Source organism: Rhinopithecus roxellana, chromosome 6 (assembly GCF_007565055.1).
Source record: "Rhinopithecus roxellana isolate Shanxi Qingling chromosome 6, ASM756505v1, whole genome shotgun sequence".
NCBI classification, from domain to species: domain Eukaryota; kingdom Metazoa; phylum Chordata; class Mammalia; order Primates; family Cercopithecidae; genus Rhinopithecus; species Rhinopithecus roxellana.
In genome coordinates, this window is record NC_044554.1 from 102,732,235 (window position 1) to 102,757,115 (window position 24,881).

The following is a 24,881-nucleotide window of genomic DNA, read 5'->3' on the forward strand; positions in this document are numbered from 1 at the left end:
GTGTATCAGAGAAAGGTGTGACGGCGCTATAAAAGAACAGTCCCGGAGTGGGAATACTGACATATGGGATTTGTGTTTTGTGTCTCCACTTTTGGGAAGAGGAGGAACCATCTTCCATTGCACAAGAGAGAGTTGTAACACATTAGCCAGAAGCATCACGCTTCCCCAGAGGTATTGTTTAAAAGGGGCCTGAGCTGAGCTGGCAGAGGATGAACAGCATGTGCCCAGCTCTGCTGCCACCCATGGCCCCCAGGTCTCCTCAGCTGAAGCAGCCACAGAATGCCAGTCCTTCGATGGCTGCCAGCTGTACCCTGTCACGGTTTGGAAGGTGGAAAAAGAGAAGCAGTGATTCACGGAGGGTGGGGCAGGGTGGCCCATGCCCAAGCAGACATGAGATAAGGGTGGCCGCCCAGAGGCTTCCGGAGAGCCCCAGCTTTGCAGCTGCCAAGTCAGACAGTGGGGGCTCTCAGGCACCCTTGAGAGCTGCAGTGGCTGCAGGAACCCTCGAGTCAGAGACTTGGGTTCGTCAAGCAGGGCCTGTGAATAGCAGCTTCCCTAATCTCCTTTCCCCCAGCTCTCCCAGACCCTGGGATGTGAAACCCCCACATCTAAAAACAGGGAAGGGCTTCTGCTAGTTTTGCCAAATGCTGGCCAGGAGGCCTGCTGTCCAGCACCCATGCCTGCCCACCTCCCCTTTCAGGAGCTGGTCTCCAGCACCGACCTGGGAAGCTTAAATTTATCAGTCCTCTCCTCAGTCCCAGGGCCTCACCCTCCCTGCCCTGATGGCTGGTCTGGGAGTCAAAGTCTCCCGAGGCCTGGCCGGTGAATGCAGGGGAAGGCCCCAGCCACAGCAATCGTTCTCAAGAGTAGGCATGTGGCCAGTAACAACGGAACTACACATTTCTGAGTAACAGTTGGGTGAAAGCAGCTTTCCCTTCTTCCTCTGAACAGTGTGTTATGGAGAGATGGAACCAAAAACTACAGCAGCCATTTGGTTACCACAAAGGAAGCCAGACTGAGACTCACATTGACCACTCGGAAAGGGTAAATCAGAACACTGCAGAGAAACAGAACCTGGACCCTGGTCAAGCAGACCCTCAACTCCACCCTACCTTTGGGTTTTCGATTTGCACGCTGTTAAAATGTGTTAAAATTAAAGGCATCCTGACTTATAGGTTTTCATGAGTACTTTACTTGTGGATTTCTTGGCTAAATGTATTAATATTTGTTTCTTCTCACTAAAAGTCCAAATTTTCAACAAAGCTGTATGTGTAAGATTGATAGTTTCATTCCACTTGTTCTTTTCATAACTGGTATAAGCCACCAGGTTCTCAGTGTACTGCAAGATCGACTTTACAAAGCTGTAAAAAAAAATTAATTTCTTCATTCATTCCATTATAAAATGAAACAATGAATTAAATGTCTTCTCTTCATTGTTGGAATTATTCCTAAACTGTACTTAATTTATGTCTGAGGATTCAAGAAAAATAAATCCATATAAAACAAAAATAAGAGAATACAAATGAGAGGAAAGAGAAAAATACTGAAATGTAAATGCTACTGGACACTTGGACAGGCTCCAATGCAAGCACCTTTTCAGACATTCTTCTCCAACCTGGACATGATGGCCATCATTCCAGGAAGGAACTTAAGGGTCATCTGCACCAAGCTGACACATAACACATAATAAACACACAACACAAAATAAACACACAATACACAGTCATCCCTTGGATACCAAAATCCAAGCATACTCAAGTTCAGTGTGAAAAATCGGCCCCCTGAACATACGGGTTTCACAATGAGATTTTTGTGTTTTGATTTTTTTCCCACATTGATGTTTGCAACCAAGACCACTGCAATTTCAGTCTGTGTTTGCATGGGACGCAGAGCCTGCTGATACAGAGGACCAACTGTATTTACTGAAAAAGCTCCCTGGACAAGTGGACCACCTGTGCAGTGCAAACCTGCATTGTTCAGGGTTCAGCTGCAATGACAAGCAGGCCTTTTAGCCCCATCAGGAACCTCTTGGGCAGCATGCCCTCCCCCTCCTCACACATCCAGCTTCCATCCCCCATGATGGAGGGGCCAGCTCAGAGGAGACGCGTGCCACTGAGACAGCTGTTGTTGTTAAAGAGATTTTACTTAAGATATTTGTCAAAATGTTAACAGCGGGGTCACTCTGACTGATGACAATAAATGTCATCTTTACTTTTTCCATGTTTGCCAGGTAGTTTTCACCAACATTTTATCTTGAAAATATTCAAACTTAAAGAGAAGCTAAAAGGATAAAATAATGAAAAGCCACAGAACACTTTGTCTAGAGGAGGGTCCTCTACTGGGTGATTTTATCCCCCAGGGGATATCTGGCAATGTCTAGGGCACTTTTGACTGTCATACGGAGGGTAGGGGTGCCATTGGTATGTTGTGGGTAGAGGCAGGGCTGCTACTGAGCATCCTACAATGAGCAGGGCAGTCCTGCACCAGCCCCACAATGCCAGCAGTGCCAAGCATGGGGCACACTGAGCTGGAGTCCTCAGCTGCTAACAGTCTGCACGTTTGCTCCCCTCACTCTCAGCAGGAGTCTATGCTTCTTTCCACAAGACACCCCAGTTGTATTTTCACGTTCATTTAAATGTGTACTGAGGTCCCTGGCACCTGCAAAGCATTGGCTTAAAACAAACAAGATATCCAGAACTTCCTGGCAGCCAAGGGAGGCTGGAGCTGGAGCTGCACTGAAGCCCAGATGACAGCTTGTGTCACCACTGCCCGGAAACCTCCTTGGTTTGGAATCTCTGGATGTCAAGTGGGTTACACAAGTGTCACACTCCTTCAGACTCCCAGATCGGGATGGCCTTAAACGCGGACTTCCTGAATTTGAAACTATTAGTTACATACGCGGATTTGGTTTTTGGCTGGGCACAGTGGCTTTTACACCTCTCATCCCAGCACTTTGGGAGGCCAAGGTGGGATGATCGCTGAAGGGCAACATGGTGAGACCTCATCTCTACAAAATCATTGAAAAATTAGCCAGGTAGGCCGGGCGCGGTGGCTCAAGCCTGTAATCTCAGCACTTTGGGAGGCCGAGACGGGCGGATCACGAGGTCAGGAGATCAAGACCATCCTGGCTACTACGGTGAAACCCCGTCTCTACTAAAAATACAAAAAAATTAGCCGGGCATGGTGGCAGGCGTCTGTAGTCCCAGCTACTCGGAAGGCTGAGGCAGGAGAATGGCGTAAATCCGGGAGGTGGAGCTTGCAGTGAGCTGAGATCCAGCCACTGCACTCCAGCCGGGGCGACAGAGCCAGACTCCGTCTCAAAAAAAAAAAAAAAAAAAAAAAAAAAAAAAATTAGCCAGGTATGGTGGCATGGCTGTGGTCCCAGCTACTCAGGGGGCTGAGGTTGGGGGATCACCTGAGCCTGGGAGGTCGATGCTGCAGTGAGCCGTGATTATGCCACTGCACTCCGGTGGGCAACAGAACAAGACTCTGTCTCTGAAAAACAAACAAACAAACAAAACGTGGTTTTGAGACATTTGAATGTGGGAGTTCTTCTTGCAGGCCAGATGTCAGACCCTTACCTGAGACAGCGGTGGGGCCACCAAGGAGATAGTGGAATCTCACTCCTACAGGCTCACCCCCAATCTGGCCCACGATGCAATGTGACTACAGAGAAGTGGGACATACTTACTTTAGGTACTGCTGATACTCATGCACATTCTTCCCACAAACAGCATGAATGTTGACCAACTCCAGCATAGTGAGTAACAGGATCAGGCTGAGCACAGGAGACAGTAGTCTGATACTAAAAACAGATGAAAGTAAATTCAAATGTGAGGAACGTTGGTATTTTTCACCTTCATCAGGAAAAAGATGTTTCACCTAATCAACATCCTTAAGTTCCAACTTCTCAAAAAATAATTTTCCTAATCCTCAGAGCCCAGTGCCTGCTTCTAGCACCCAGGCCCGTGGCTGGCGGGAGTGCCCAGTGTAGCCCTTGCTCCCAGCCCATCCTGCACGTCGGCATTCCTTGCTCTTAGTCATCATCTGAGGCGCCCAGTCTACGTCAGGGCTGCCAGGGGCTGTGCATGCTCATGGGGCACCAGGCAGGCCCAGGCTGCGCCCAGCAGCCCCCCGCTCCCTGCCCTCTGACATCTAGGGAGGAACTCTCACCAGAGGAAAACAAATGGCCTCAATAAGAAAGCGGGTTCAATGCCACCAGATGAAAGAAATCCCAACTAAAGTAAGATCTTATTTTTCCCATGAAACTAGTTGAGACATTTAAAAATATTCTGGTTTTGGAGAGTAGTAATAAGAGAATGACCTTGCCTTATAAACGGCTGGTAAGAGTGTAAATTGAGTAGCACCTTTCTGGAGGGGAATCCAGCGATATCTATTTAGAGCTTTAAAAACACAGATACCACTCAACCCAAAAGTTCTAGAAATGTATCCAAAATGGTCATTTCTTAAGGATGTAGCACATTCTAAAATATACACCGTAAGTGAAGAAACCGTAATGCTATTAATCTGCTATTAACTTAATCTGCTGTTATATTTTAAATCCAAATCAAGTTAATCTGCTGTTATACTTTAAATCCAAATACTCATTTAGGTAGATAGAACCCACATTTCCATATGCCCAAATTACAAACACTATTTAAAATAGTATGCACTATAACTTTCCATAAAATTCAGCATGGGGAGTCCTCACAGTCCTCAGATAACATCATTTCATTCAACACTGTCTCGTCACAACATCAGTGAGAAAAGAAATCGATATCCCGCGAGGGCCGCGGTCTGTGTGGAGAAGCACCTTCTGCACGGGTTTTCTCCCGTCCCCCAGTTTCCTCCCACATCCCAGAGCTGTGCACATTAGGTGAACTGGCGCATCTCCATGGTCCCAGAGTGAGGGTGGGTGTGTGACTGGCCCTGCGACGGAACCGCGTCCTGTCCAGGGTGGGTCCTGCCTTATACCCAGAGCTGCCGGGATAGGCTCCAGCCACCCACAACTCTGAACTGGAATAAGCAGGTTGGAAAATGAATGAATGAATGAATGAATGAATGCAAATTATAAGAACTTGTAAAGTCTACCATCATCATACAAGTGCTCGACAGCGCGTGCCAGGTACAAAAGTGCTCAGTGACCCACACCTTTGTTCCTGTTGGTGCTGAAGCTGTGGGTGGGGGGAAGGGGGCGGGCCTGGGGAGGTCTCGCTCTGCAAACGTTTATTGCCTCATTTAACCACCACTGGACTGCCGGACTGCCATCACTCACAGCCTCACCAAACACTGAGTAGTTCTCATTTGTTTGTTTGTTTTTCTTTTTTTTGAGACGGAGTCTCGCTCTGTCGCCCAGGCTGGAGTACAGTGGCCGGATCTCAGCTCACTGCAAGCTCCACCTCCCGGGTTTATGCCCTTCTCCTGCCTCAGCCTCCCAAGTAGCTGAGACTACAGGCGCCCGCCACCACGCCTGGCTAGTTTTTTTTGTAATTTTTTAGTAGAGACGGGGTTTCACTGTGTTAGCCAGGATGGTCTCGATCTCCTGACCTCGTGATCCGCCTGTCTCGGCCTCCCAAAGTGCTGGGATTACAGGCTTGAGCCACCGTGCCCGGCCTTCTCATTTGTTTTTATTCATCTTTCTTAAATGTCCATAGAGCTCATATGTACCTCAATGTTTAGCATTGTGAGTGTTTTGGGTCTTTCTTTAGAAGTTTGGTAATATTTTTATGACCAGAAACATGCTGTGGGAACTTAACTTTTGTTTCCATCGTGCAAGGAAAATAAATCTCAGGACTCCAAACTCACTAAGCCAAAGGGAAAAGTCAAGCTGGGAACTGCCTCAGGCAAACCTGCTTCCCATTTTATTCCTAAATAAGGTGGCTACAAAGAGAAAAAAGCTACATACAGACATCCCTCACAGTTTGTCCACAAGGAAATGCCTCGTGGGCCTCAAGATCTCTACCCGGAAAGACTTCTGCTGAATTTCACCCTGGCAATGCAGTTGCCAGCTGATCTTCCCAGGCGTGGGACAGGGTGTCATCCCTCAGCTCACCTGAGACAAATACCTATATGATTGCTTCCTCTGCCCTGTGTAAAATGCAGCTTCACTGAGGCACACTAAGGTGTAAGTGACTATTCCTCTACCCCCACTCACAAGTCAATTGTGTATTCACCGAAAGGCTCATCAAAGACTCAAAACAAGGCAATCCTTTGTCTCTTGTCCACCTAGAACCTGGAAGGCCCCCACCTTTGTGTTTTCCCGCCTTTCCAGATGGAACCAATGTACACCTTACACCTGCTGACTGATGTCTTATGTCTCCTTAAAATGTATAAAAGTTGGCCGGGCGCGGTGGCTCAAGCCTGTAATCCCAGCACTTTGGGAGGCCGAGGCGGGCGGATCACGAGGTCAGGAGATCGAGACCATCCTGGCTAACCCGGTGAAACTCCGTCTCTACTAAAAAAAATACAAAAAACTAGCCAGGTGAGGTGGCAGGCGCCTGTAGTCCCAGCTACTCGGGAGGCTGAGGCAGGAGAATGGCGGGAACCCGGGAGGCGGAGCTTGCAGTAAGCTGAGATCCGGCCACTGCACTCCCGCCTGGGCGACAGAGCGAGACTCCATCTCAAAAAAAAAAAAAAAAAAAAAAAAATGTATAAAAGCAAGCTGCGCCCCCAGTACCTGGGGCACATGCTGTCAGGACCTCCTGAGGCTGTCACAGCCCGTCCTTAACCCTGAGAAAGTAAACTTTCTAAACGGATTGAGACCTGTCTCAGATACGTTGGGTTCACACTATCAATTGTGAACTCCAAGTACATCAGCACCTGTCGATGAGGTTCAGTGAGGGGCCTACTGTGTGTGTCTGAAAGTGGGGACTAGAACTGCATCTGTGACAACTTCCTGCCCCACAGTGCCCCTCCAAAACAGGAAAGTGAGCATGCACCTATTCCACATACGCAGGTAGTTCTGCCACTGGCGAGACTGCAGCATTTTCTCCACCCACTGCCTGTGTCTCAGTTCTGAGGCAACGGTGACCTGGCCAGACACGCGGTGGCATTGCTTGCCAATGCTTCGGAGCACAACCAGCACTTCCAGCACAATCCTGGGGCAGAACGGGGTAGGAACGGGTGTGCTGCAGAGGAACGGGTGTGCTGCAGAGCTCACGGAGCAGCTGGGGCCACCTGCAAACAGAGCCAGACTTAGAGCAGGCATCATGATCCTCACCTGTGCCTCACTCTCCTTCTGCACCTACAAGGCTGTGGCTTTCCGGGAGCCAGGGCTAGCTGCGTATCACTGGTGGGTCTGCAGGGACAACCGTGACATGCGGCAAGTGTTAACTAAATACACTGAATTGTGGCAAACAGAATGACATTCACAGCCTCATCAGATGTGCCAAGCTTGCACAGAGATTGTCAAAACCGATCTCATAATTCCTCTTGGAGCAGTAACAGTGGGATTCTAAGACTACTACCAAGTTTATAAAATCTAAAACATAGAAAATGTCTAAGTTTGCTATGCTAATCTGCAGAATCAGTGTTTCAACAGTTGTCAGGATGTCCTGGAACTTACGTCTCAGTAGGAAGACGACCCAAGTCCTTTAAAACACAATGATTCTCAGGCATATATGGTGATACAGATCATTCGTCATTTTTGTAATTAAAGAGTGGCAGGCATTTGTTTCAGATTATCTTCTAATCTGAAAAATAGAAAATATTTAAAGATACGTGACAATTAAAATGCCCACATTAGTGCCTATGCACAATAATGTTTAACGGTTCACTGAGCAGCAACCTGACTGTGAATCTTAGTTTCCCCAAATATAAAATGTAAAAAGCCACCATCACGAGACAGTGGAGAAAGAAACGATGCCCTATGCCAAAAGCAAAGTCCAATGATGGTGAGACGATGAACCACCTGCATATTCCTCCTGCTGAACAAGTATGTCATGCTGTTGTCTATGATTCCAGAATGCCTGCCTCCATCCCCACTTCCCTCCTGAGCTTCAGACCCATCTTTCCTCCTGCCTACTCAGCAGTTCTCATGGACGCCATTGTCTACCCACAAAACCTGCCTCTCATTCCGTGTTCAGTCTCCACCAGGGCCCCAGGCCAGCTGGAAGATCACATTCAGCATCACTTGCAGCTCCTCACGGCCACCAAGGCCCAGAAATTCCTCCTTCCCCTTTTATCTTCCAACAGTCTCGCTAAAGAAGAAATGCTGCTGAAACTAACAGTACCAGATAAGCTTGAGGTCAGCCAGGCCCCAGGATGCCACGTACCTGACTGCTTCCTGAGTGAGTTCTTCGGGGAAAGGCAGCAGAGCCTAAACCCTGATACTCTCCTCACAGCTCAGCCCCTGGGATGAAATGTTTTATTGCTTTTGTAGATTTCACGGTAACTTCCTAGAAAATCTGTTTTTAGATTGTTATGGATGTTATGTCACTCTCTAGAAAATACGTATCTATAAAATTATTACAAATTCTAAACATCTTAAAACCAGAGGGTGGGTGTCAGTTCTTCAGTACATTCACATGGGGGAAGGCTGGGGAGACTACCAGGGGATTGGTAGGGAGTGAACGTCTGGGGTGGCTATGACCATGTCCACTGGTTCTTTTGACACCTGCCATTGAGAGGGAGGACCCCACCAAATCTGCACGAGCTCTGGCGACTGACCTGGAACGAACAGAACACAGCAGGTGTGAAGATGCTGCGCGTTATCCAAAGCCATATCAGAGGCTCACGTGCCTCTCCAGTTCAGGCCGCGCTTGGGGTGCAGCCGCTGTCACCTTGAGACTGTCCCTGCAGGACCCCCATGAGGCCTCTGGCCAACTTCCAGTCTTCTCAGATGGGACACCCACAAAGCCCTGGGGGACCACAGCCATCCACACCCAGGCCAGGCCACAGGACAGATCCCTCGGCAGATGCTCCCCATTTCTAACCCACTAGCATATAAGCAAGTCAAATGGTGGCTGCTGACACCACGGAGCGTGAGTGGTCTCAACAGCAGGAATAACCGAAGCCCAGGATGCAAAGCTGCCTGAATATGTGTCAGACGCCAGGAGGGGGACAGGAAGTGGTAAGGATCCAAACAGCCACTGTGGGACATGGGAGAGGATGGCCTGGAGCCTCAGCAGCTCTGGTTGGGAGACAAAGGCTGCCTTCTTGAAACTCCTCTTCCTTCCTAAATCTTCCCTCCTCCCTACCTGCCCACCTCTACCTTCCTAAGGGCTTGCGCTTAGAAAGCATGGCAATCCCCACTGGTAAAGCTGGTCTGCAGCGCCAACCAGGAATGGCATCTGACCAGTGCAGCCCGATGGTCTGCCACCAAGCCACACCTCCAGGAGGCTGTTTTCCCAACTTCACTGCTGACAACCCCCTTTTGACAGTATTTTCCTTAAGGCATTCTCAAGGAGGTCTCCGACTTCTCAAGGCACCGTTTCTTTAAAGTGTCTTTGCAAATCTCTCCTGACTCGTTGTGTGTTGATTTTACAGCTTCCTTTTAGAGGTAGTCTCATTTATGAATTTTCACCTGCACAGCTCTCACGATGCTTATATTCTTGGGGACTGTCTCTTTCATTCCCTTGCACTACCCTTGTATCCTCCCGTATGTAGAATAAAGCACCTTAGCTGATTGCCAAATTGGAACTTCCTGGCAGAAATGCTTAAGAAATTGTTTGTTTCAGTAAGTTAACAAAAGCTAGTCCATGCAGGAGAAGAAAAACTGACGTTACTCACCACTGACAAATAAAAACTGCTGCTAGCTCTGCGTTACTGCCGACAGCAATAAAAGCCTGCCAGGGAATTCAGCAAAAATGCTTCCCAGCACTCATCCGTTTAACACTAAAAACCTCAGTGCCGTCAGCACTGCATTACTTTCAACTGCTAGACACGGAACTTGAGGCCCAGAAGACTGAGCAACCAGGCCAGGGCCACAGCAAGCACCACGCTAGCTAGAAAGCTGGATCTGCCCAACTCAGAGTCTGACTCAGCAGGTAAACTGCACCCTTCCAGCATCTCTGTAAAAGACAGGTGGTTTCAGTGACGTACACACCCCTCCCAGCACCCTGCGTTCGGCATACCTGTTTTTTAAGCTGAAAAACCGGATGGCAGCGAGAACTATAGCCTTCTGCAAGACTAATCAACAATTCTACTGCTGCTTTTTCCTAGTTTAGAGAAAACAGTGGTTACTATCGTATTTGGGTAGGCTTTTAGCTTTCTTCTATCGAACTGTAGGCCAATTAGAGTCCCCATTTCTCATTATCTTTCTTCAAATAATTCTATGCAGCTAGAAAAGCAAATGCTTCATTAAAATAGGTTTGACATGGCAGGCAAATCACGACCAATAAAATGATTTTAAATGGAGGCCATTAACAATAATAGATCACAAATGCCACACCCACCCTCTGTGCACAAAACTGGAGATGAATAAGAAAAAAATATTCCAGGCCGGGCGCGGTGGCTCACGCCTATAATCCCTGCATTTTGGGAGGCCGAGGCAGGCAGATCATGAGGTCAGGCGATCGAGACCATCCTGGCTAATACAGTGAAACCCCGTCTCTACTAAAAAAAAAAAAAAAATACAAAAAATTAGCCAGGCGTGGTGGTGGGCGCCTGTAGTCCCAGCTACTCAGGAGGCTGAGGCAGGAGAATGGCGTGAACCCGGGAGGTGGAGCTTGCAGTGAGCCGAGATCGCACCACTGCACTCCAGCCTGGGCGACAAGACTCCGTCTCAAAAAAAAAATAGGAAAAAAGATTCCAAACAATTGGAAATTTAACTAGGAAATAGTTACTTAAACACTAAAAAAAAAAAAAAAAAACTAAAAAAAATCACATAATCATTTAATTGCTAAGCACATACCTATTTTTAAAAGCATAAAAATTACATTATTTGAAGCTGATATAACCACATAACTTAAAAATCCAAGTCAGTCAACTGAAACCTATGAGAAACAAAGTCAGTGAATTGATAGTTGACAAATTAAAAAATCTGTAACTACCTACAATTCTTTTCTTTTGTTTTCTTTCTTTTTCTTTTTCTTTCTTTCTTTCTTTTTTTTTTTTTTTTTGAGACAGTCTTACTCTTTTTGCCCAGGCTGGAGTACACTGGTGCACCCCGTCTCTAATAAAAATGCCGTTCTCGAACTCCTGACCTCAGGTGAACCACCTGCCTCGGCCTCCCAAAGTGCTGGGATTACAGGTGTTAGCCACTGCACCTGGCCCACTACCTACAATTCTTAAAAGCATGAAACAAACAACTCAAGTAGCTACATGTTATCTACGGAAGAAATGTGCTGGCCTTCCCTTCACTCAGATGTGTGGAGTGCACCAGGGAGTGTGCTGGGCAGAACACGGGAGGCACACACATGTGCCTGCACGGGTGATGTCCCCGCAGGGCAGACCCACACGCAGCATATGTGTGCCATTGCAGAGCAGTGTATGTATCCCACTGCGGAGCGGCCTATATGTGCCACTGCAGAGCGGTGTACATATCCCACTGCGGAGCAGCGTATATGTGCCACTGCAGAGCGGCGTACATATCCCACTGCGGAGCAGCGTATATGTGCCACTGCAGAGCACCTGGCTTCTGTTCCAAGATGTGAACCCACCCGAGGGCTTCTGAGGAGAGGATGACATGTTGGGAAAGGATCAGTCTGGCTGCTGTGTTATGACAAGGGGGAAGGGCTCACAGAAATCGGTGGGCAGACCAGTCAGTGCCAGCGACATTCCAGGGAGGGACCAAGGTGGTGTGACCAGGTGATGGCACAGGAGGGACAGGGAGAAGCAGATGTGGAACATATTTCTTTTTTTTCTTTTTATTTTTTTGAGACAAAGACTTGCTCTGTCATTCAGGCTGGAGAGTAGTGGCACAATCTCGGCTCACTGCAATATCTGCCTTCTGTGTTCAAGCTATTCTCAGGACTACAGGCGCCCACCACCACGCCCAGCTAATTTTTGTATTTTTATTAGAGACAGGGTTTCACCATGTTGGCCAGGCTGGTCTCAAACTTCTGACCTCAGGTGATCCGCCCGCCTTGGCCTTCCAAAGTGCGGGGATTACAGGCGTGAGCCACCGCGCCCGGACTGTGGAACATATTTCTAAGACCTGTTCCAAGGACGGAGTATGAAGAGAGGAGAGGAATCTGAGGCTTCCACCCTGAGCAGCCACCTGGGAGGCTAGAGGTGCCGCGTAGACGGAAGGACTTGAAGAATGAAGATGGGGAGACACTGTGTCCCTGAATAAGCTTCAATATTGTGAAAAATGTCAATTATCCCTAACTCAATCCATGAGGTGTTCTTATTTGTTTTTTGGGTTTTATATTTGTCCAAGTTTACACAGAATAATAACTATTAATTTTTTTAAAAGTAAAGCTAGACTCTGTACCTTACTCTCAAGATGAAATAAATTCCAGTTGGATCAAAGGACGTAAATGGAAAACAAAGAAAAAATAGGTAGGGTGCGGTGGCTCATGCCTGTAATCCCAGCACTTTGGGAGGCTGAGGTGGGTGGATCACAAGGTCAGGAGTTCAAGACCAGTCTGGCCAACATGATGAAACCCCGCCTCTATTAAAAATACAAAAAAAAAAAAAAAAAACAAAAAGAAAAACAAAAAAACTAGCCGGGCGTGGTGGCGGGCACTTGTAATCCCAACTACTCAGGAGGCTGAGGCAGAGAACTGCTTGAACCCAGGAGGCAGAGGTTGCAGTGAGCTGATATTGCGCCACTGCACTCCAGCCTGGGCGACAGAGCGAGACTTTGTCTCAAAAAAAAAAAAAAAAAAAAAAAAAGAAAGAAAGAAAGAAAGAAAGAAAGAAAGAAAGAAAAATAGAAGTACCAGAGAAAATGTATACATATATTTTTAATTTTGAAAAGCGAAGATTCTTTTCAGAATGACTCCAAATGTGAAGCCAAAGAAAAAAAAATCAAAACCTATGAACAAATAACAGAGCAATATGTACACAAATAAGGCTAATGAACCAGTGGGAAAAATAAAACTGAAATAAACGGAGAAAATACTTTAATAGGCAGTCAATGAAATAATTATAAACATCTAGTAAATATAAAAAAATGAAAATAAAAACATAATCTTGGCTGGATATGATGGCTCGCGCCTGTGGTCCCAGCTACTCGGGAGGCTGAGGTAAGAGGATGGCTTGAGCCCAGGAGGTAGAGGCTGCCATGAGCCATGACTGCACCACTGCACTCCAGCCTGGGTGACAGAACAAGACCCTGTCTCATAAAAAAGAAATAAATAAATAAAATAAAAGCATCCCCAACCTTGGCAAAATAAACTTTCTAAATACTGTTATCCCCAAACGCTCAGGGAGACTGATTTGAATAATCATAAAACTCCGAGACTGCACTCCAGCCTGGGCGACAGAGAAGACTCTGTTTCAGAAAAATAAAATCAAATATAAAATAAAATAAAATTAAATAAAATTAAATAAAATAAAACAAAAATCTCCTGTTTCCCGCACAGCTGACTCTGCTGAATTACTCTTTCTCTGTTACTATTCCCCTGTTCTTGAGAAATCGGCCCTGTCTACGTAGCAGGCAAGGTGAACCCACTGGGCAGTTACAGAATTGTCATTGTATTGCCTGCAATTTTATCTATATATTATGCACAAATAGCTATAATCTTGTATACAAGGTTGGTCAGATCCCAGGACAGGAAGGACGCAATCCCTACAAACCGCTAGACCAAAAAGGTCATTCTGGCCTCATCCAGCCTCACGTGAGATCGCTATCTCCTGTCACTCAGGGCCTGAGGGGGCGTGGCCTGAAGCCCGATACAATCGGGGCGCTGAGGTGGGGACCCTTCAATCAGGCGCGCCGCCGGAAAGGAGAGGGCGGCTTCCGGGATCTGGCTGGCGGGCGCTTTGTCCGGCCTTCTCCACAGTAGGCTCTTTCTGTTAGTCTCTGCTGCTACTTCTTGGCTCTGGGAGGCCCAAGTGGCTCTGCAGCAGTCTCTGCCACCGTGTGACCTGCGGGTATTGGGACATCCCTAGCTGACGCCAGGACACCCGGGAAGCTGAGGAATGGTGAGTGGACTGCGCCTGGCTTCCCGAAGTGGGGAAGAGGTCTGGTTGAAACCTGCTGGAACCAGTCATCGGCTGCGGAACCTGCGGACCGAGTCGCCGCGCGCAGCCGGGCCTCAGTCCTCTTCTGCGCAGGGCCGGGCGGGGCAGGCAGCGGGACCCCTGCGTCCTGTCTGTACCTGTGGGCGCCACTTCCGCCGGCCGGAGCCCTCTCGGGAACCCCGCGCCTCCGCCACCCAGGTAGTGCGGTGACCACGGGAGGCTGATCCGGGAGAGCCCCGACTCGGTGAGTGGGGTTCCGGCGTGGGAGAAGCTGTGGTTCATGGGCTTCCAGTCCCACCTTTCTCCCCCTAAAATTAACCTGAGGCTTTGTTAAAACGTTAAATGGAGTGTTTGAGCAAATGGCGATTCATAAACCGGGTGCCGCAGTCATGGTTTGTGGTTTGGTGTCCTCAGGAGGGGCGTAAATGAGAGGCTTTGATAAGGTTAATGAGGAAGCAAACCATACATACGTGTGTGTGTGTGTGTGTGTGTGTGTGTGTATATATATATATATATATATTTTTTTTTTTTTTTTTTTTTTGAGACGAAGTGTCGCTCTGTCGCCAGACTGGAGTGCAATGGTGCAGTCTTAGCTCACTGCAGCCTCTGACTCCCGGGTTCAAGCGATTCTCCTGCCTCAGCCTCCCAAGTAGCTGGGCTTATAGGCGCCCAGCACCACGTCCAGCAAATTTTTGTATTTTTAGTAGAGACAGGGTTTTGGCATGTTGGCTGGGTTGGTTTCGAACTCCTGACATTAACTGAGTTCGGCCAAAATATTTTTCTGTTTCCAAACATTTTACATGAGAGGAAAGTGGAGAATAAATCATCAGACACTCTACTGTAAAAAAATCTTTGTGCCTCTCTTCTTTTCACCTTTCCTAAGTGAACATATTACCAAAATGTCTTTAGGTTGAGGTCCCCCCATGAAAACTTTACAGGGTGTTGTGTCCTCAGCCACTCTCCTGTCTTTTCCTAGTCCTGGCATTTTAGAACTGCCTGGGGATGACCCAGAATACCCACAGTGGCCATGTCTATTGGAGGGTCTAGTGAGTATCAGCCCCGGCATCATCTCATCTCCAAGGACAGCCTGAGGTAGGGGGTAGAGTCTCTCAGTGGAGCAGCTGGATGCTCTTGGCCTTAGAAGAATCTCCTGGTATAGTTTATCTAAAATGGTGACCCCTTAGGGTCATTAAAATTTTGGGACATTAAAATGAATGGACAATACAATGTAATGTCTTTAAAGCTGGGTCATTAAAACTGTTCCTCCAGCTGGAGTTTTTATTCCTTGGAGACACATTGATGGTCTGCCAATGGGATGCTGATATTGAGAGGAAAAGGCAGAAATGATTTCTGCTCTCTAGAGCGTCTCAGACTTGTGAAGAGAGAAAAACTGTCCCAAAGGACAAGGAAAACCCACCCCAGAGAGGATGTGCAAGAACCTGAATATGAAAATGCACTAAAGGCGCACAGGAGGACAAAGAGCAGTGCCAGTGCCTCCTAGGTGGTCACTGAGTACTTTACTGAACAGGATGGGTGTCCCGAGGGATAGAATAGCCTGCTGTGACACTTAGAAAGGTCTGTGTTGGAGTCTGCACTGCCTCTCCCTGAGTTTGTTACCTTGAAAAGGCTTGTCCGCTTATTTGAGTTTCAGGTTTTCATTGACTGTAAGATACATTTTGTCAGTACAGCTTGAAAGATAAACATACTATTTCCAAAGAGGCAAGGTAAAATGATGTATTTTATTTGCTAAAAATTCTTATTTATTTCTTCCCCAGAGTGAGTGTAGTAAGTTTTAAAAGTCTGTTCTTTTTAAGGGTAATTTCCAATGGAATTGTAGGACTTAGCTTTGTCAATGCTACTGGTGACATAAAAGTGTGATAGATAAATTGATCATTTACAAAGATTCACCAAAATGTCAGTTCCCCTCTTATAGCATGGTGAAGAATTTATGACAGTGAACATATCTGTGTCCTCTTATCTGGATATCTGAGGGTTTTTTTTTTGTTGTTGTTTGTTTTTTTGGGGACGCTGTCTTGCTTTGTAGCACGGCTGGAGTGCAGTGGGGCCATCTCTACTTATTGCAACCTCCGCCTCCCGGGTTCAAGTAATTCTCCTGTGTCAGTCTCCCGAGTAACTGGGATTATAGGCACCCACCATCACACACAGCTAATTTTTGTATTTTTAGTAAACATGGGGTTTTAGGCCTGGCACGGTGGCTCATGCCTATTATCCCAGCACTTTGGGAGGCCAAGGTGGGCAGATCACGAGGTCAGGAGTTCCAGACCAGCCTGGCCCACATGGTGAAACCCTGTCTCTACTAAAAAAACAAAAATTTAGCTGAGCCTGGTGGCAGGCACCTGTAATCCCAGCTACCTGGGAAGCTGAGGCAAGAGAATTGCTTGAACCCAGGAGGTGGAGGTTGCAGTGAGCCAAGATCTTGCCACTGCACCCCAGCCCAAGTGACAATGCGAGACTCTGTCTCAAAAAACAAACAAACAAACAACAAAAAGGCAGGGTTTTGCCAGTGTTGGCCAGGCTGGTCTCAACCTCCTGACGTCAGGTGATTGCCGGCCTCAGCCTCTCAAGGTGCTGGGATTACAGGCGTGAGCCACCATGCCCGGCCCACTCTATTTTCTTTTTATTCCCTAAATTTTAATATGTTTGAGTTTGTCTGTTCCTTTATCACTTTTTTCTTACCTAAAAAAAATTCTGCCTAATCCTTCATAAAAAAAAAAAAAAATCTTCCTGTGACTTCTGAAAGTGTTCTAGTTTTATCTTTCATATTTGATACATAATAAGTTGATTATGGTTCATGGAATAGAGAAGAATGCAATCCATTTTCCCAAGTAGATGCCAGCCTGGTTTGCCTCATATTTTAAAGTTCATGTGATTTCTTTTTCTACTCTACAGTGCCTACTCTATCATTCATCAACTTTCCATATAAATGCTGGGTCATTAAGACTTTTTTTTTCCCCCTTGGTCTGCTTGCTCATCTCTCTGCTAATACAGTCCTGTCCTGAATATTTTTCGTCTGAAAATCTTAGAAGTATGTTAGACAAACCATCACTCTTCCTTTAGATGACTAAAAATCATTAGACATTTGTCATTTTTACTACATATGAAAAAGTAGTTTTTCTTGCCTAAAACAACCTGATTTGGGAATTTATGTGATTTCATAGGATTAGCATCTGGAAGTGGTGACATTAATGTCATTTTAAAAAACATGTGTCCTATTTCCTCTTACTCCTTTCTACCTTGACATTGTGCAATAGAAATTTTTAAAATTGTCATATTAGTATTGTCAAATATCAATTATTGGTTTTATTTACTACTTAGTTAAATTTAATGAGCCTACTCTGTCTTGGTGTAATCACATGGAATGGGCTCAACTCCCCAGTTAACAAGTGACAGCAAGTGTAAAATATTGTGTACCAGGGAAACTCATTGAACACTTAGTGTTCAGACTGTGTTTTGGTGTCTTGTTCCCTGAGCACCACTGCAGTGACACAAAATAATAGACCTTCAGCAGAAAAAGTTTTGGCAAATATATTGCATAAGCCATTTAGATGCAGTGAATCATTCTTATTACTTGGGTTGGTGGAATCCCTTTCAAAATGTAAGTTACTAATACAAACAAAGATGGAACTTTGTGAGCAGGTGTTTTTAAGAATAAGTAGTCTCAGGACTGATAATATTAACTCACTTATGAACATCAGGTAGGACTTTATTATGGCAGATACTAGAAATGTACAAAGTGAAGTTAAAAGGTAACTCCTAGCAGCACATCTTACTCCCTGGATTCTCTAATGAGGTAAGTGTTTCTACTTTGCTTTTGCCTTTCTGAATAGTTCAATTCTAGCATTAGTACTGCTGTGTGGGAGGGAGTATGTGTGAACAGAGTAAGAGTTGTGACAATCAAGTCATAGAATAAATGCTTGGAAATTTTAGAATCATGTAAACAGCTTATGATTGAGTATAAATTCCCAGTGCTGTCAGTCTCACCCATCCTTCTATCCACATGTGTGGAATGTTCTAGGACTCTGTGGCTTTTGAGGATGTGGCTGTGAACTTTACCCAGGAGGAATGGGCTTTGCTAGATTCTTCTCAGAAGAATCTCTGCAGAGAAGTGATGCGGGAAGCCTGCATGAACCTGGCTTCTGTAGGTAAGAATTACAACACATTTCACTTAATTACAGAAGTATTTCCCTATCATCAGTGCTATTTGTGATTTGGAATGTGGCAAGGGAATGATTTGGTGCATCAGGCATGGGCACTGTGCACAATGAACATGAAATCTAGTAATGTTTCTATAGTTTGTAATAATTCATGATAATTTTGTGAGTCTGCATTTTAGGAAACAAATGGAAAGACCAGAATATTGAAAATCACTTTGAAAAACCTGGGAAAGATATAAGATAATTTGCACTGAGAAGAGGAAATAAAGTCCTCTGAAGGAATCTTAGCATGTCATGAACTTAAAAACAAGCAATCAAAACAAATAAGAGTCACTTGAAATTTATTTTTTTTTTGGAGGAATTTCACCCAAAATGTAACGTACTTCAGTGTAGCAGTCAGTGTTTGGAAAACAGTTTATTTGAAAACAGTACTACAAAATTGTGTATATGAATGTTACTGTTTTGGTCATAGCCATGCAGGTGATAGCTGTGTTTTCAGTAGTAACCCATTTACTTTCAAATAAATCAGTCATGGCAAAAAATAAATAAATAAATAAATAAATAAATAAATAAATAAATAAAAAACATTTTCCCTCGTATTGGTAACAGTGTAAGTCCAAGACTTATTAATAAGTAGAAAATTATTATACCAACCAATAATAATGTGCTTATTTTTTTTTACAGAAATCATATGGTACAGAGACTGTGTGAAAGCAAAGAAGGTAGTCAGTATGATGGACAAGTTGTCAGCCAAATTCCGAATCTTGATCTGAATGAGAACATTTCTACTGGATAAAAACAATGTGAATGCAGTATTTGTGGGAAAGTCTTTGTACGTCATTCCCTTCTTAATAGGCACATCCTAGCTCACTCAGGATACAAACCATATGGAAAGAAGCAACATAAATGTGAACAATGTGGGAAATTCTTCGTTTCTGTTCCAGGTGTTAGAAGACACAGGATAATGCACAGTGGAAATCCAGTTATAAATGTACGATATGTAAGAAAGCATTTTATTTTCTCAATTCATTTGAAAGACATCTGATGTACCAAATGTGATAAAACCTTCAGCTGTTCCACTTCCCTTCATGACCATGGAAGCATTCATACTGGAGAGAGACCCTATGAATGTAAACATTGTGGCAAAGCCTTTAGTCACTTGAGTTCCCTTTGTAACCATAGAAATACTCATACTGGAGAGAAACCCTATGAATATAAACAATGTGACTAAGCCTTCAGTCGCCTCAGGTCCCTTCACCTCCACGAAAGAATTCATACTGGAGAAAAGCCCTATGAATGTAAGAGATGCGGTAAAGGCTACACTCGTTCCAGTCACCTTACTCGCCATGAAAGAAGTCATGATATAGAGGCTGGGTGTAGTGACTCAGCCTACAATCCCAGCACTTTGGGAGGCCAAGGTGTGTGTATTGCTTGAGCCCAGGAGTTCATAACCAGCCCGAATTAAAACAATGTGAAACAACCTGGGCAACATGGTGAAACCCTGTCTCTACAAAAAATAAAATAATGCCGGGCACGGTGGCTCACACCAGCTACTCCGGAGGCTGAGGCAGGAGAAGGGTGTGAACCTGGGTGGCGAAGCTTGCAGGGAGCCGAGATCGCACCACTGCACGCCAGCCTGGACGACAGAGCGAGACTCGGTCTCAAAAAAAAAAAAAGAAAGAAAATAATTAACTGGGCTTGGTGGCACATTTCAGTTGTCTTAGTTCTTTTTCAAGGACATAAAAAGCCACGGGGGTTTGGAGGAAAGCCCTGTACCTGCGGATCACGAGGTCAAGGGATTGAGACCATCCAGGCCAACATGGTGAAACCTCGTCTCTACTTAAAATACAAAAATTAGCTGGGTGTGGTATCATATGGTTGTAATCCCAGCTACTCAGGAGGCTGAGGCAGGAGAATCGCTTGAACCCAGGAGGCGGATGTTGCAGTGAGCCGAGATTCTGCCACTGCACTCCAGCCTGGCGACAGAGTGAGACTCCATCTCAAAATTAAAGAAAATAAATAGATCAATAAATGAATAAATAAAGCCACTTGAATGTAAGAAATGTGGTAAAACATTTACTCTTTCCCATTCCCTCATAAACATGAAAAGGCTCACACTGCACAGAAACCTTAAGAATGTAGGAAATGTGGTCAAGCCTTCAGATTTTCCTGTTTTTGAAGATTTGGGAGGAATCAGAGTGGAGAAAAGCCTTTTGAATCTAAATTTGTGGTAAGGCCTTCAGTTGTGTTAGTTCCATTTGAAGACATCAGCTCTTTCCTGAGAAATACCCTATGAATATCCAGAATGTGGGAATGTTTCATTTCTCTCATACTCACTCAAGGACATATGAAAATGCACACTGTAGCTCCCTGGACCTTGTACATACAAGATCGCACACAGAATTAAAACTCGAATAGTTTAGAAACTGCAAGAATATTGTAAGTTTTCACATTTACTTGAAAAGTCATGTGAAAACTCCCACAGGAAAGAAGTTCTATAAGTGAAGCTTTTCTAATTTGGAAAGCCCGATGCAAATTAATTATGGTGCAGTGCTTGAAAAAAATGTATGAAATGTTACACAAGTTACAAGTATATTGTTTTTATCAGTGGTTCATTCTTAAAGAGTCTTGAGTATGCCTTTCACCTGTTTTGCAGGGAAACCTTGAGGTGAGAGTTCTGTCAATGCTCTTGAAGCAGTAGTACTTGAGTTTCATAGACAATGATATTAAGTCTGTTGGTAGAATTTTTGTCTATTCATTTGATAATGTGCTGGATTCATGGTTGAATTTTAATGTTTTTCTAATATGTAGGTAAGTTTAAATTTTTTTATTTCATTATTATCTTTTTTTGAGATGGAGTCTCACTCTGTTGCCCAGGCTGGAGCGCAGTGGTGCAATCTCGTATACTACTCTCTGCTCCCAAGTTAATCCCTGTTTGGGCCTGTGGGAGCTTACACCATCCTCCTATATGTAATTAATAACTGATGTCTGGCTTATCTGTTTAGTAATAGATGTTATGTGTTTAACGGTGCCAGTAAACGTAGGGTGCTCATTCCTTCCTCACCAGTGGGGTGCATGAGATGCTATTGAAACAATTGGCAACACAAATGGAATGGACCGGCCCTCATGCAGGACACCTGCTCAACTTGACCTCGCTGCTGTCGGCTGACGGTTCCGTAACACATCAGCAGTGACCTGAGTCAGAACCGTGAGCTGACGATGGGCCTTCCCTTTGGTCTGCACAGCATTTTGTGCTCTTCAGTTGTTGTCATCTTCTCCCACACTAAAATGCTGTCATCTCCTAGACATGAATGTTTAATTGCACCCCAGCGTGACATTTGGCCTGTGCTTAGCAGGCAGTTTTGAGGCTCTGACTTATTAATGCACAAAAACGCAGCACATAAGCCGACACTTAAGTCCTAATTAACAAGAATCAGGCTGTATCTCTGTAGTCCCTGCATCTACTCTGGTCACCATCTCTGTATGCTTAGGGCAGCCATGTGAACATTATTAATTATTGTGCACTCCAAGACAATAGTTATTATGTAGGCAGAAGTAGTGGCCTTGTTTGTTTCTTGTGCTGCTGCTCCCCTTGCTGTTGTCCCATACACCCTCCTGATGAGGTGTACATCTATGGTGTCTCATGGTTCAGGCACTGATGAGTAAAGAAAATGGGAAGAAAGTTTGATATTAGCCCCTACCGAAGCATATGAAGAATCATCTCAGCTGCTTGCATTGAAAAATTCCTAGCCAGTGTGTGGGCTTTTCTTATCACTGCTGCTTATCAGCATGTCAAAAGTCAAATCTTCGGACGGCAAGTCTTGCCGGCCTTAGACATAATGGCCTTACTGCATGTGAAGCTAACCCCAGGAAGATGGAGTGGCACTCTCTGGAGGATTAGGTGGTCTCCACCAATGTGGCTTGATGGGCTCCTGAACTCTTTCCTGTAACCATGCAGAGAGTCTACACTGCCAGTGATCATGTGACTCAACTCTGTAGATGTAGAAACTCAAAATATTCAAAATATTCTGAAACAGTTTCCATTGAAAGGAAAGAGAAAGGCAGTCAGTTGCCATGCTCCGGTCAAGAGAACTAGTAGATGGCTCACAAGAACACTCTGTTGCTACTGTCTGTGCCTCTGTCACAACAAATATCCTGATCCTTCAGTTTTAAGGGTGCAGGGCCATTTTCCTCCCTTTCTTACTGGTAGTTCTCAAGATAACTGTGATATGCTGGGAATGCAATATCCTGTTAATCAGGTGACATTGGTCAGAGCAGCCCAGGCTCTGTTAGAGTCCCTGCTCGAAACAGAATGGCCTTTAAATGTGTGTGTCCAGCAAACCACATCGTGGGAGAAAATCCAAGGTGTGCTGCTTTCTGGGGTCCCTCAGTTGTAGTGCAAGTGAAGCGTTTACAGTCAAAACTCCATCCATCTGCTCTGGGTAGCCTTCCTGATCTTGTGGTAGCAGTTCATATTGAATCCTAGACTTCTGTTGTCTTTTGTTTGCTATTTGTAAGTAATAAATTCACTTCATGGAATTTATGTATGAATGTGTTTGGTCTCATTGAACTCACGAACGTCGGCACCCATTGCACAGTGAACCCGCTCCATAATTGGTGAAATCACCTATGGCCCCCTTGTGCCACAACAAGGAGGTTAATTCAGCCAAACAAACTTCATGTTCATAAAACCCTGTAGCACAATTATTACCATGTGGGAGGCCTTTAACAATGGTGATGCTGATTTGAAGAACTCTGAAGGAAGAAATTTGCACAAATGGGTTGGGTACATGGGAGTCCCTGATAACTTAAAGCAACCCTTACTCCCCTCTGCCTGAAAAGAGTGGAGAGGCCAGGCGCTGTGGCTCAGGCCTGTAATCCGAGCACTCTGGGAGGCCGAAGTGGGCAGATCACAAGGTCAGGGTTTCAAGACCAGCCTGACCAACATGGGGAAGCCACATCTCTACTAAAAATACAAAAATCAACTGGGCGTGGTGGCAGGCACCTGTAATCCCAGCTACTTGGGAGGCTGAGGCAGGAGACTCACTTGAACCTGGGATGGGGGAGTTGCAGTGGGTCGAGACCATGCCACTGCACTCCAGCCGGGGTGCTTATCATTTTTTTTTACAGAAATCATATGGTACAGAGACTGTGTGAAAGCAAAGAAGGTAGTCAGTATGATGGACAAGACTCCGTCTCAGGAAAAAAAAAATTGGATAAGAACTGAAACAGGTTTAAAATTTCACCTAATTGGAAATGCAAAGTTTATAAAAATAATATTTAAAATAAAAGGTTAAATGAGTGCTCATTGAATTTTATGCCTCCACACAATAGGTTGTGAATTAACTTCCACATTTGCTGAAAGCCACCAAAGTTGGGAAGCCTCCGTGTCTGAAATTCACATATGGCTCAAATAAGAATTATACCTGGGGATACTCCAAAGTTTAAATATGGTATCCCCTATGACATTATGAGGAATTACTGTACGTAAAACAGGTTGTCTTCCTTTAACTCTGAAAATCATAGTACTTTGCCTAAATTCTCCATAACGCATCGCTCTGCAGTATCTTATAGTGGACATAGGTTTCCTGACTACTGAGCACTAAAATTAAGTGTGTGCGACTCACCTATGTTCTTATCAAAATGGAAATCCCTGAATCCCACCAGTTAGTATAACATGACAGAATGTCAGATTTTTGGAATATATAAGTTTTCTGTAAGGTTATTAAGTATTGATTCCATTTTATTAATAGATATAAATATATTTAGATTACCTATTTCTCCTGTGTTTTAATATTAATAGATTATGTCTTTTAATTCATCTAGTTGGTCTAAGTTACCAAGTTTGTGGGTTATGGAGATTGTAATATTCTTTATGATTTTATCATCCATGGGCTCTCTAATACAAAGGCCTCTTTTAATTCTTATATTATTAAGTTGGTGCCAAAGTAATTGTGGTTTTGGACCATGAATTTTAAATTTTTATAACTAGGCTGCAACACATCTTTATTAATCAAAATAGAACCCACTACAATGGACTGGGCGCAGTGGCTTACGCCTGTAATCCCAGCACTTTGGGAGGCTCAGGCAGGCGGATCAGGAGGTCAGGAGTTTGAGACCAGCCTGACCAACATGGTGAAATCCTGTCTCTACTAAAAAGACAAAAATTAGCCGGGCCTGGTGGCATGTGCCTGTAATCCCAGCTACTCAAGAGGCTGAGGCAGGAGAATCTCTTGAACCCAGGAGGCAGAGGTTGCAGTGAGCTGAGATTGCACCTTTGCACTCTGGCCTGGGCGACAGAGTGAGACTGTCAAAAAAAAAAAAAAAAAAAAAAAAAAATCATTACAATGAACACATTTTTGCCAATGAGAAATAAACTTGTTTATTCTGTGCTTTCAGGGTTCAATGAACTCTTGGAAAGCATTTTCTACATCCTGCTGGTTGTGTAAGTGTTTTCCCTGCAAAAAGTTGCCAAGATGCTTAAAGAAGTGGTAGTTGGTTGGTGAGAGGTCAGATGAATATGGCAGATGAGGCAAAACTTCATAGCCCAGTTTATTCAACTTTTGAAGCCTGGTTGTATGACATGTGGTCAGGTGATGTGGAGAACTGGGCCCTTCCTGTTGACCAGTGCCG

General features: G+C 44.9%; 1 long non-coding RNA gene across 2 annotated transcripts; it reads left to right on the forward strand.

The window, feature by feature from the left end:
• The first annotated feature begins 13,831 nt into the window (after positions 1–13,831).
• LOC104668755 lies at positions 13,832–19,736 on the forward strand. 2 transcript variants are annotated; one of them, XR_004057845.1, is made up of 3 exons: positions 13,832–14,317; positions 18,110–18,236; positions 18,933–19,736. It is a non-coding gene; the product is annotated as an uncharacterized LOC104668755 (long non-coding RNA). The 2 variants fall into 2 exon arrangements; XR_004057846.1 differs by having other exon boundaries at positions 13,832–14,034.
• The last annotated feature ends 5,145 nt before the right edge of the window (positions 19,737–24,881 follow it).